We start from the raw sequence: 10,000 nt of genomic DNA, 5'->3' as shown, positions 1-10,000 counted from the left end.
CCCTTGTTCCAACAATGAGTGGATGATACAGGCAGACTACTGCCTCCTCCATGTCTTTCTCTTGTCTCTCTCCTTCACTCGCTCTTTTCCCAGAACTGCTGTGGATCACTGGAGACACACACACAGACACACAGACACACAGACACACAGATCTAGTAGTACAGTGGGCTCCGACTGCCCCCAACTGGTATCAAGGAGAAGTTCAGTTCCCAAAACAGCCTTCATCCACACCCACACTCTGACCCACTCCTCTCCCACAGGCACTCTGACCCACTCCTCTCCCACAGGCACTCTGACCCACTCCTCTCCCACAGGCACTCTGACCCACTCCTCTCCCACAGGCACTCTGACCCACTCCTCACCCACAGGCACTTTGACCCACACCTCTCCCACAGGCACTCTGACCCACACATCTCCCACAGGCACTCTGACCCACAGGCACTCTGACCCACACCTCTCCCACAGGCACTCTGACCCACTCCTCTCCCACAGGCACTCTGCCACTCCTCTCCCCCACTCTCCTCTCTCCCACAGGCACTCTGACCCACTCCTCTCCCACAGGCACTCTGACCCCTCCTCTCCCACAGGCACTCTGACCCACTCCTCTCCCACAGGCACTCTGACCCACTCCTCTCCCACAGGCACTCTGACCCACTCCTCTCCCACAGGCACTCTGACCCACTCCTCTCCCACAGGCACTCTGACCCACTCCTCACCCACAGGCACTCTGACCCCTCCTCTCCCACAGGCACTTTGACACTCCTCTCCCACAGGCACTCTGACTCACACCTCTCCCCAGGCACTCTCCTCTCTCCCACAGACCTCTGACCCACTCCTCTCCCACAGGCACTCTGACCCACTCCTCTCCCACAGGCACTCTGACCCACTCCTCTCCCACAGGCACTCTGACTCACACCTCTCCCACAGGCACTCTGACCCACTCCTCTCCCACAGGCACTCTGACCCACTCCTCTCCCACAGGCACTCTGACCCACTCCTCTCCACAGGCACTCTGACCCACTCCTCTCCCACAGGCACTCTGACCCACTCCTCTCCCACAGGCACTCTGACCCACTCCTCTCCCACAGGCACTCTGACCCTCCTCTCCCACAGGCACTCTGACCCACTCCTCTCCCACAGGCACTCCTGACCCACTCCTCTCCCACAGGCACTCTGACCCACTCCTCTCCCACAGGCACTCTGACCCTCCTCTCCCACAGGCACTCTGACCCACTCCTCTCCCACAGGCACTCTGACCCACTCCTCTCCCACAGGCACTCTGACCCACTCCTCTCCCACAGGCACTCTGACCACTCCTCTCCCACAGGCACTCTGACCCACTCCTCTCCCACAGGCACTCTGACCCACTCCTCTCACACAGGCACTCTGACCCACTCCTCTCCCACAGGCACTCTGACCCACTCCTCTCCCACAGGCACTCTGACCCACTCCTCTCCCACAGGCACTCTGACCCCTCCTCTCACACAGGCACTCTGACCCTCCTCTCCCCACAGGCACTCTGACCCACTCCTCTCCCACAGGCACTCTGACCCTCCTCTCCCACAGGCACTCCTGACCCACTCCTCTCCCACAGGCACTCTGACCCCTCCTCTCCCACAGGCACTCTGACCCACTCCTCCCACAGACACTCTGACCCACTCCTCTCCCACAGGCACTCTGACCCACTCCTCTCCCACAGGCACTCTGACCCACTCCTCTCCCACAGACACTCTGACCCACTCCTCTCCCACAGGCACTCTGACCCACTCCTCTCCCACAGACACTCTGACCCACTCCTCTCCCACAGGCACTCTGACCCACTCCTCTCCCACAGACACTCTGACCCACTCCTCTCCCACAGACACTCTGACCCACTCCTCTCCCACAGGCACTCTGACCCACTCCTCTCACACAGGCACTCTGACCCACTCCTCTCCCACAGGCACTCTGACCCACTCCTCTCCCACAGGCACTCTGACCCACTCCTCTCCCACAGGCACTCTGACCCACTCCTCTCCCACAGGCACTCTGACCCACTCCTCTCCCACAGGCACTCTGACCCACTCCTCTCCCACAGGCACTCTGACCCCTCCTCTCCCACAGACACTCTGACCCACTCCTCTCCCACAGGCACTCTGACCCACTCCTCTCCCACAGGCACTCTGACCCCTCTCCCACAGACACTCTGACCCACTCCCTCCCACAGGCACTCTGACCCACTCCTCTCCCACAGACACTCTGACCCACTCCTCTCCACAGGCACTCTGACCCACTCCTCTCCCACAGACCTCCTGACCCACTCCTCTCCCACAGACACTCTGACCCACTCCTCTCCCACAGACACTCTGACCCACTCCTCTCCCACAGACACTCTGACCTGCGTTGAGGTCCAGTTGTTGGCTTCTCTTCTGTTTCTCCTCCTTCTCTCTGTCAGCCTTCTCCTTGGCCAGCTTGGCTCTCCTGATCTTCTCCTCTGACTCCCTCCTCTTCGCATTCTCCTTCACCGCTTGCTGAGGGGACATGGACAGAGATGTGTGTGTGTATGAGGGTGCATGTGTGTGTGTGAGTGGATGTGTGTGTACAAGAACGTGTGTGTGTGTGACTGAGAAACAATAGTTGGCCCTCTGCCAAGATAAACAGCAAAACAAGAGCCAGCAAAACAAGATAACCAGCATCTGTAATAACACTACCTGGTACTAATACCAACTGATACTACCTGGTAATAACACTACCTCATACTAATAATAACTGATATAACCTGGTAATAACACTACCTGATACTACCTGGAAATAACACTAAATGATAATACCTGGTAATAACACTAAATGATACTACCTGGTAATAACACTAAATTATACTACCTGGTAATAACACTACCTGATACTACCTGGTAATAACACTACCTGATACTACCTGGTAATAACACTACCTGATACTACCTGGTAATAACACTACCTGATACTACCTGGAAATAACACGACCTGATACTAATACTAACTGATATAACCTGGTAATAACACTACCTGGTAATACTACCTGATACTAATACTAACTGATATAACCTGGTAATAACACTACCTGGTAATACTACCTGATACTAATACTAACTGATACACTTTGTAATAACAATACCTGATACTACTGGATAATACCACTTCTCACTGACCCTGGTACTAATACTACCTGATACTACCTGGTACTAACACTACCTGACACTACCTGTTACTAACACTACCCGATACTACCCGGTACTAACACTACCTGATACTACCTGGTACTAACACTACCTGACACTACCTGTTACTAACACTACCCGATACTACCCGGTACTAACACTACCTGATACTACCTGGTACTAACACTACCTGACACTACCTGTTACTAACACTACCCGATACTACCCGGTACTAACACTACCTGATACTACCCGTTACTAACACTACCTGATACTACCCGTTACTAACACTACCTGATACTACCCGGTACTAACACTACCTGATACTACCCGGTACTAACACTACCTGATACTACCCGGTACTAACACTACCTGATACTACCCGTTACTAACACTACCTGATACTACCCGTTACTAACACTACCTGATACTACCCGTTACTAACACTACCTGATACTACCTGGTACTAACACTACCTGATACTACCTGGTACTAACACTACCTGATACTACCTGTTACTAATACTACCTGATACTACCCGTTACTAACACTACCTGATACTACCTGGTACTAACACTACCTGATACTACCTGATACTAATACTACCTGATACTACCTGGTACTAACACTACCTGATTCTACCTGGTACTAACACTACCTGATACTACCTGATACTAACACTACCTGATACTACCTGGTAATAACACTACCTGATACTACCTGGTACTAACACTACCTGATACTACCTGTTACTAATACTACCTGATACTACCTGGTACTAACACTACCTGATACTACCTGGTAATAACCACTACCTGATACTAATACTACCTGATACTACCTGATACTAACACTACCTGATACTACCTGGTAATAACACTACCTGATACTACCTGGTACTAACACTACCTGATACTACCCGGTACTAACACTACCTGATACTACCTGGTACTAACACTACCTGATACTACCTGGTAATAACCACTACCTGATACTAATACTACCTGGTACTAACACTACCTGATACTACCCAGTACTAACACTACCTGATACTACCTGTTACTAATACTACCTGATACTACCTGGTACTAACACTAGTTGATACTACCTGGTAATAACCACTACCTGATACTAATACTACCTGATACTACCTGATACTAACACTACCTGGTACTAACACTACCTGATACTACCTGGTACTAACACTACCTGATACTACCTGGTACTAACACTACCTGATACTACCTGGTACTAACACTACCTGATACTACCTGTTACTACACCTGTTGTATTCAGCATTTCACTGTAAGGTGTACTACACCTGTTGTATTCAGCATTTCACTGTAAGGTCTACTACACCTGTTGTATTCAGCATTTCACTGTAAGGTCTACTACACCTGTTGTATTCAGCATTTCACTGTAAGGTCTATTACACCTGTTGCATTCAGCATTTCACTGTAAGGTCTACTACACCTGTTGTATTCAGCATTTCACTGTAAGGTCTATTACACCTGTTGTATTCAGCATTTCACTGTAAGGTCTGTTGTATTCAGCATTTCACTGTAAGGTCTATTACACCTGTTGTATTCAGCATTTCACTGTAAGGTCTACTACACCTGTTGTATTCAGCATTTCACTGTAAGGTCTACTACTCAGCATTTCACTGTAAGGTCTATTACACCTGTTATATTCAGCATTTCACTGTAAGGTCTACTACACCTGTTGTATTCAGCATTTCACTGTAAGGTCTATTACACCTGTTGTATTCAGCATTTCACTGTAAGGTCTATTACACCTGTTGTATTCAGCATTTCACTGTAAGGTCTATTACACCTGTTGTATTCGGCGCATGTGACAAATAACATTTGATTTACCTGGTACGAATACTACCTAATACTATATGAACTACCTGGTACTACCTGATACTAACTGATATAAAATGATATACCTGGTACTACCTGATACTAATACTAACTGATACTAACTGATTTACCTGGAACAAACTGATAAAATTATTTACCTGGAACTACCTGACACTTATACTAACAGACACTAACAGATACTAAAAGACAATAACAGAACTACCTGGCATTACCTAGTACTACATGGCACTAACTGATAAGGAATACATGTAGACGGTACCTTCCCACTAACAGTCAATGTCATTTAGACAAACAGGTGAGGAGAACATGTGTTTATCATTAACTTGTGTGTAATGAGGTGGGAGCACGTTCTGTTTTCTGCCTTCAGGTTGCCAATGCTCAAACTCACCTGGAACATGTTCTTGAAGTTGTTGAGGTCACCGAAGAACTCTTCGACAGAAATCTTGCGAGGGTCGAACACAAAGTAGTTCCCCAGGTCGGAGTACTGCTTCTCCATGTTGTTATGCATCATGTCCAACTTCTCATGTTGCTCTTTAGCACTGGCCACAAAGCTGTGAGGTACAGTATTAAGGAGTGCACAGCCTGGCAACACAGAGACACACACCACCCCCAGCACACAGAGCTACACTCACCACCCCCAGCACAGAGCTACATTCACCACCCCCAGCACACAGAGCTACACACACCACCCCCAGCACACAGAGCTACACACACCACCCCAGCACAGAGACACACATCACCCCCAGCACACAGAGCTACACACACCACCCCCAGCACACAGAGCTACACACCACCCCCAGCACAGAGACACACGTCACCCCCAGCACACAGAGCTACACACGCCACCCCAGCACACAGAGCTACACTCACCACCCCCAGCACACAGAGCCACACACCACCCCAGCACACAGAGCTACACACACCACCCCCAGCACAGAGCTACACTCACCACCCCCAGCACACAGAGCCACTTACCACCCCAGCACACAGAGCTACACACACCACCCCAGCACAGAGCTACACTCACCACCCCCAGCACACAGAGCCACTCACCACCCCCAGCACACAGAGCCACTCACCACCCCCAGCACACAGAGCTACACACACCACGCCCAGCACACAGAGCCACTCACCACCCCCAGCACACAGAGCCACTCACCACCCCCAGCACACAGAGCTACACTCACCACCCCCAGCACATAGCTACATTCACCACCTCCAGCACACAGAGCTACACACACCACCTCCAGCACAGAGACACACACACCACCTCCAGCAGAGACACACACAACACCTCCAGCACACAGAGACACACACAACACCTCCAGCACACAGAGACACACACACACCACCTCCAGCACAGAGACACACACCACCCCCAGCACACAGAGCTACACACACCACCCCCAGCACACAGAGCTACACACACCACCCCCAGCACACAGAGCTACACACACCACCCCCAGCACACAGAGCTACACACACCACCCCCAGCACACAGAGCCACACACACACCACCTCCAGTACACAGAGACACACACACACCACCTCCAGTACACAGAGACACACACACACCACCCTCAGCACACAGAGACACACACACCACCTCCAGCACACAGAAACACACACACCACCTCCAGCACAGAGACACACACACCACCTCCAGTACAGACACCCCACCTCCACCACACACAGCTACACACACCACCACCAGCGCACATAGCTACACACACCACCACCAGCACACAAAGCTATACACAGCACCAACACACAGAGCTACACACCACCACCAACACACAGAGCTATACACACCATCATCACAGAGCTACACACAGAGCTATACACACCACCAACACACAGAGCTATACACACCACCAACACACATAAGCATACACACTCATTCATAGACACTCAAACACACATTCATAAACACTCATACATTCAGCTTTCAGCATGGAAAGGCTTACAGGAAACGACAGAGGATATTTCCTGTCTAGATCGTAATTTGTAAGATGTGTGGAGATGCTTTGAAATGACACCTTACATAAAGTTTGATTGGACTAGAGGAGGTTAAAATGATCGAACTAAGTTTGATTGGACTGGAGGAGGTTAAAATGATCGAACTATGATCGAACCTTCGTGTTTGGCCCTGTCGGGGTATCATCGGATGGGGCCCACTGTCTCAGCCTCCAGTATTTATGCTGCAGTAGTTTGTGTGTCGGGGGGGCTAGGGTCAGTTTGTTATATCTGGAGTACTTCTCCTGTCTTATCCGGTGTCCTGTGTGAATTTAAAAGTATGCTCTCTTTCTTTCTCTCTCTCGGAGGACCTGAGCCCTAGGACCATGCCTCAGGACTACCTGGCATGATGACTCCTTACTGTCCCCAGTCCACCTGGCCGTGCTGCCGCTCCAGTTTCAACTGTTCTGCCCTGCGGCTATGGAATCCTGACCTGTTCACCGGACGTGCTACCTGTCCCAGGCCTATTATTTGACCATGCTGGTCATTTATGAACATTTGAACATCTTGGCCATGTTCTGTTATAATCCCCATCCGGCACAGCCAACGAGGACTGGCCACCTCATAGCCTGGTTCCTCTCTAGGTTTCTTCTTAGGTTCTGGCCTTTCAGGGAGATTTTCTAGCCCGCCGTGCTTCTACACCTGCATTGCTTGCTGTTTGGGGTTTTAGGCTGGGTTTCTGAACATCACTTTGAGATATCAGCTGATGTAAGAAGAGCTATATATATACATTTGATTTTCAGTAGTAAAGGATATAGTCATTTTCTCCACAAACATGTCCCTATCACTCTGTGGAGGAGGGGAAGGTCTCCAGATCTTTGTCCAGAGTCTTCAAGCACAGCCCATCTGCACCAGGTTCTTCTGCAGGGTCTCAGCCGACACTGAGACAGGGGTTAGAGGGGACAGGTCAGTGTGTCATGGAAGGAAACAGGGATGAGGAGAGGACACAAGTGTGTGAGAGTATTGGTACTAGTGTTGAGTTCTGAGGGTAGGTGTTAGGTGGAGTCCATGGTTACCTCGGCTAGCCTTCTCTCGTGAACGAGTTCGTCAGGGAACGTCAGGACGTCGGGGGTACTGCTCTGACACACGTCAGCCAGGAAGTGCAGGAGAGTCTGCTTCAGGTCAGTTGTCTTGGTGTCCCGCAGCTGATTGGACAAAGGGCAGATTCTAAAAAGTACACCCCCTTTTAAAACCTTTAACGCAGCATTGGCTTATTAAATACATGTTTACCTGTTACACACACTGCCTGTAGATATGCGTGTGCGTCTCTTTGTGCGTGGTTATGTCCATGCAGGGCTCTACGCTGACCTTTTTACAAGGCACACGTGTGCCTAAATTGACAAATTTAGGAGCACACAGGAATTTAGGAGCACAATGAACAATATTTGCAGTAACAAACCCATTTTCTTTGTAGTCATGGTGCAAGTATGACGGTCATGAATCTGGGCTCTGTGTTTATTCTCCATGGCTCTCAGGGGCCGCGGTACAGTGAAGTAATCACTGGTGCTCCTAAATTAAAACTCAACTAATCTAGTTTTTCTAACAAGCGAGTAAAATAGTAGCACTGTGAGCAATGAAGTGTCTCTCACCTTGCAGAGGTAGCTGATGCTGAATCCAAAGGCCTTGGCGTTACGGGAACCAGCGTTCATGTAGTTGCCCACCAGCAGGATGATCTGCAGCAGCTGGGAGAAAGTGGTGCTCTTCTTCAGTTCCTCGCAGGCCGCCGTCACGGACCACATCCGGCTTGATGTTGTTCAGCTGCTCTTCAAACTGCAGCCGGAACAAGATGGCCGTCAACCGGGAGCTTCAGGCCGGCTTCACTGTCGACATCTGAGGGGAGAGGGGAGGTTGGAGGAGAGAGTTGGAGAGGGGAGGGTTGGAGAGGGGAGAGAGGACCATGACACACACAAGGAGTGTTATAGATGGTTTGTGAAGTTAATAAGGCCATGCCTAACACGGTGGTTGATTCAGGCCATGTCTAACACTGTGGTTTATTCAGACCATGTCTAACACTGTGGTTTATTCAGACCATGTCTAACACTGTGGTTTAATCAGGCCATGTCTAACACTGTGGTTTAATCAGGCCATGTCTAACACTGTGGTTTAATCAGGCCATGTCTAACACTGTGGTTTATTCAGACCATGTCTAACACTGTGGTTTATTCAGACCAATCAGAGCTTAGTAGCGCTTCATTTTCCAGTCAGCCACGTGGTTCTCTCCAGCTCTTAGTAGTTAAGTTAGACAACAGCATGTGTGTGAGTTCTCACCACGACTCCAAACTGCTCTGCCTCTGCCAGGTCTTCATACTCATCCTTCATCTCCCCCAGAACATTCAGCGTCTCCTGTTCTGGCAACTGCTTGATCAGATTCTACACACACAGAACATTTATTTACATACAGGACGAATACAACATTTGACTAAACAAAACACACATTTGCATTACCCCACACACACAACACCGCATTTCTAAGACAGCCAGACAGCCAGCCAGCCAGACAGCCAGCCAGCCAGCCAGACAGCCAGCCAGACAGACACACACAGATTTGTACCTGCACCATGGACTCAGAAAGCAGCTTCTCGTTGATCTCCAGGATGACGTTCTTAATCTCCTCGTAGGGCATACGGAACGAGCCCAGGAAGATGGCTGAAACACACACGGCCCATCACCTAACACGTGCAGCCATCACCCAACCACCCATCACACATCACCATCAGCCCAACACATACCACCCTCAGCCCAACAGTCAGGAATCATTACTGGACTGACTGCTTGCTGCATTGGAACGCTGAGAGTCGGTCAGATCAGGGGAAGTGTTCAAACACTTACAGAGGTTCTGGGAGGACTTGGAGTCCAACACCTTCAGCTCCTTCACCTTCTTAGTCATCTTCTTCTCCTCCACTCCCTCCTGGTCCTTCTTAACTA

General features: G+C 50.0%; 1 pseudogene; it reads right to left on the bottom strand.

Annotated features, from left to right (window-relative positions):
• The window catches only part of LOC124010664, a 58,486-nt pseudogene that overhangs the window by 42,370 nt on the left and 6,116 nt on the right, over positions 1-10,000 (bottom strand).

This window comes from Oncorhynchus gorbuscha, linkage group LG23, assembly GCF_021184085.1.
Source record: "Oncorhynchus gorbuscha isolate QuinsamMale2020 ecotype Even-year linkage group LG23, OgorEven_v1.0, whole genome shotgun sequence".
NCBI lineage: Eukaryota > Metazoa > Chordata > Actinopteri > Salmoniformes > Salmonidae > Oncorhynchus > Oncorhynchus gorbuscha.
The sequence above is the reverse complement of the archived record's forward strand: the minus strand, read 5'-3'. Positions and strand labels throughout refer to the sequence as shown.